This window comes from Zingiber officinale, chromosome 5A, assembly GCF_018446385.1.
Source record: "Zingiber officinale cultivar Zhangliang chromosome 5A, Zo_v1.1, whole genome shotgun sequence".
Lineage (NCBI taxonomy): Eukaryota > Viridiplantae > Streptophyta > Magnoliopsida > Zingiberales > Zingiberaceae > Zingiber > Zingiber officinale.
Window position 1 is genome coordinate 50,100,732 of NC_055994.1, and position 4,349 is coordinate 50,105,080.

General features: G+C 37.1%; 1 non-coding gene across 1 annotated transcript; it reads right to left on the minus strand.

Annotated features, from left to right (window-relative positions):
* Positions 1-3,943: 3,943 nt before the first annotated feature.
* On the minus strand, positions 3,944-4,049 carry LOC121983473. The gene has a single exon (XR_006112524.1). It is a non-coding gene; the product is annotated as a small nucleolar RNA R71 (small nucleolar RNA).
* Positions 4,050-4,349: the final 300 nt, after the last annotated feature.

Here is a 4,349-nt window from a genome sequence, read left to right on the forward strand (position 1 = left end):
TTAGTATTAGATTTCATTTCTTGCATTGGATTTGTTAGTTAGAATGATGTTGTCATTAATTGTATCATTAAATTGAGGTTGAGGTTAATTAGTGGATCTCCTATATGGGTGAAGGACTTAATTGAGTGAGTTAGCATATGGATCAATTAATTAATGGATTAGGATTGTTGTTATAATTAAAACCGAAACCTAATTAAAGGGAATGTGCATATCTATTTGGATTTGGGATTTAGTTTAGCTAGTTGATGCATGATGCAATTAGCCAAACTATACTATTGGTTATAGGATTTGGATTTGAGATGTGAATCTCAATGTGGAAATTGTTTGATACGATCAACAAATAAAAGGTGGGTACTTCTTCCTTGTCATCTTTAGTTAATTGAACTTAGTGTATAGTTATTTTTAATTAATGGATTGCTTTACCTTAAATCTACTCGTATTTATCCATGCTTGATACTTACATGCTTTACCTTAGAGATGATCTAGTTATTTTATATATAGTCTTAACTTTGGATATCTATACTCTATAGAGTATACACATGTATAATATGTACTGTAGGAGATATCTTGTTGACTGAGTGATGTGCGTAGATTATATACACTTTTATGTATATTTTGACGCACATCTACTTGTATTTCATTAGCATAATCTATATTTATTGCACCATATTTCATTATAAAATTGTACTTTCATTATATTTTATTTAGAGATTTGCTCTTTGCTTGTTTTGATTGATAAGACATGATTTAGAGCGAAAATAGAGCAAAACATACACGGGATCAATTCCGGAAGAAATCAAGTTTTAGCCATGTGAACTCACATGGCCATGCCACATTCTAGAGGGAAAGTAGACCTCAGCTATGTAGATTGACATGGCCATGCCATTCAGTAGAGGTGGAGTAGACACCAGCCATGTGGATTCGACACGGCCTTTTGCATTCCAGAGAAGAAAAAGACCCTGGCCGTTTGGATCCACCGACCATGTGGCCTACCAGAGGTAACATCGGGACTAATCCTTGTTAGGGCATTCTAATAGGAGTGGATACATGAGTGCTACCATTAGGAAGTACATTAGATAATTCTAGCGATTGCATGGTCGGGGGCCCTGTGAGTTGTAGTTTGCTTCATCCTTCATATTTGGATTGAAATCCCTTGTAATGGAGTAAATTCTCCAAATCTAGGATGTAGGAAGTAACTATGATGTGATGTGATGGATAAACTATGTATTTGGACATTTCCCTATGCTATGATGTGTTTATATCAAGATCTTAACATCGGGACTAATCCTTGTTAGGGCATTCTAATAGGAGTGGATACATGAGTGCTACCATTAGGAAGTACATTAGATAATTCTAGCGATTGCATGGTCGGGGGCCCTGTGACAAAGGGCAATTCTTTAACTAGACTTTCTACAGTTGCTTTTTTACTTAATGACGTTAGAAATTGGGTAGACTCTCTAGTACAACTTTCAGAAGGTTGAACCAAACTCTAGTCAGAAGCCCTATATGAGTTTAAGCATGGAGTTAGGTAGATGAACAATTGATGCGCGTAGATTGTATACACTTGTTTAACATGTTTTGACGCACATTCACATACTTTGTACATGCTTTGTCTATGTATTTTCGTACTTCCAGCTTTCTTTTTAGCATATTTACTCTTTTTTTTCGGAAATCTGCTTTTGTGCATTTTCTGTACATAGGAGTCGAATTTGGTGAAGGTTTCGTGTTCAAGGCTAAATCTGCAAGCGAAGCAAAGGTGGAAGGCACCTCACACGGCCGTGCCAAGATGAGAAGCCAAAGGAAGCCAGGTCGTGTACACTACACGGCCGTGCAAGCCTTCTAGAGCCGAAGAGTGCCCTAGCCGTGTGCTACACACAGCCCGTGCAACAATTCCAGAGGCCAAGAATGCCCTGGTCGTGTGCTTCACACGGCCCGTGCAGGAGCTCCAGAGCCGGAGGTAGTGCCGACCATGTGGATCTACACGGCCGTGTGAGACAGGCAGAGAGGGGAGTGAGCCAGGCCGTGTCCCACACTCGACCAGGGCCTGGGGTCGTGTGGCACCCGATTTTCCCCCTCTATATAAAGGTTTCTTCTTCATTTCAAGAGGGATCTTCTTCCTTTTGGGAGGGAAACATGATTGGGGCATTCCTTACCATTCTTGGAGGGATTTCCGACGATCTAAGGGCGGATCTTCACCGAATCGACTCCGGGAAAGCAAGGATTGGATCCGAAGACGTTCTTCTTTGTAGATAAGTTTTCTTTCTCTCTTTTCTTGGATTTGAAGGGTAAGAATGCTTGTAATCTTCATCTCTTAGGGTTTCTTTCCTTGTTTTATGGAGTAGATTTCTTGTTCTAGGATGGAGGGAGTAATTGTAAGGATGATTTGATGTAAAACTCTTGTGGATGTGCCAATTTCCTATTTCTATGATTTTTCCCTGTTTGTATCTATTCTTTCTTGTGTGGATTGTTGTGATTAGAGCTTAATTACCATGCTTCATTGAATATTTGGATATCTTATGGATCTTGAAGAGGCAATTCCTCATTCGATTTTCTGAGGGACGTTCGTGACAGGAACATGCCCATGCAAGGACGTTTGAGGGGTAATCTTGAAGGGAAAATTAGGTATTTCAAGAGGGTAGGATAGATTGTATGTGTTTATATATTGTATCTTAATGCGGTCGAGGAGTGATGGATTCTATGTTGATTTTCCGAGGGACGCACGTGACAGGCAAGCCCGTGTAAGCACAACATAGGTTCATTTCTAATTGATCACGTTTAGATATATTTCAGTCCTAGGCTGGTTGTCTATTGCAAGAGGGAACCGACAACCTTCTACAAATGATGGACAATTGAGGAATAAGATTTAGTAGGTCATTTATATTGAACAAACCTTACAAAGAAACCAAAACTCCTAGAACATACCCTTTATCGTTGCCCTATTTCTTGTTTCTTATTCTTTCATTTCTTTGTTTACCTTTCATAGTTACACTTAGCTTTTGTTAATCAATTGATTGGTTGTTTAGCTTACTCGCGTTAAGACATCTTTAGTGCTTATTCCAGTCCTTGTGGATTCGATATCTTTTATTATTACTTACGACATATCCGTACACTTGCGGAGAGTAAACAAGTTTTTGGCGCCGTTGCCGGGAACTACGCTATAACATTAGGTATTATCAATTGAGTTAGACTAAACATAACTTTTCTTTTTTTTTTTCATTTACATAGTTGAATTTAATTTTTAGAATTCTGTTTTCTTAACTTTTTCTTGTATTCTTTTCTACTTCTTGCTTATTGCAATTTTAATTCTGCATTTTTAATTTCTAATATTTTAGTCTAACTTTTCTCTCTTTTGATTTAGTTTCTTTCTTCTTTTCTTTTGTAAACATATCTTGCAATCTTGTTCTTAGCATATGAATTATTCTAGATATTTTTCTTGTTCCTTTTGTCTTTTCTTTCTTGTTTTCATTATTCACTTTCTTTCTTGCAATTTGAATTATGCATTTTCTTTCTTTCTTTTCATATTGCATTGTATTTCTTGTTTTTGATTCTTGAATATCCATGAGCACTAACATGTCAAGCAGGCCCATGAGAAATTTTTCTTCACCTTTTTTTGTAAAATTTTTGTCTCCCATTGTGCAACCTCAAATTGAAGCAAAAAGTTTCCAACTAGACCCAGAGTTAATTTTTATGATACAATGTCACAAATTTGGAGGAGAAGTATCAGAAAGTCCTTATCTACATCTTGAAACATTTTTAGAGATTTGTGATATGGTGAAATGTGAAGGAGTGCCAACATATGCAGTTCGATTAATGACATTTCCTTTTAGTATCAAGGATAAAGCAAGGACTTCGCTATATTCTCTCCATCCTCAAAGCATCACAAGTTGGGAACAATTGGAGAAGCAATTTCTGAATCATTTTTTCCCTCCAAGCAGAACAGTGTATATGAGGAATTGCATAACAAATTTTGCTCAAGCATATGGAGAATCATTATTTGGAGCATGGGATAGATTCAAGAGTCTTCAAAAATAGTGCCCTCATCATGGTTTTGAAAAATGGTTGATTCTGCACATATTCTATGGGAGAATTTCTTTCTCAGACAAGAGTTTATTAGATTCATCAGCTGGAGGTTCTTTTATGGACAAGAGTGTAGATGAAGCATATATGTTAATTGATCAAGTGACATTGAACCTCCATGAATGGTCGAACATAAGTTGGATGAAATCTCCTTCAAACATTCAAGAAGTGCAAGCCATAAATGCTATAGAGCCTGTCAAACAAATTATAACTCAACCATCTATAAGTTTTGAAAATCACAAGTCATAGAACGGGGAGTTCAAACATTTGGG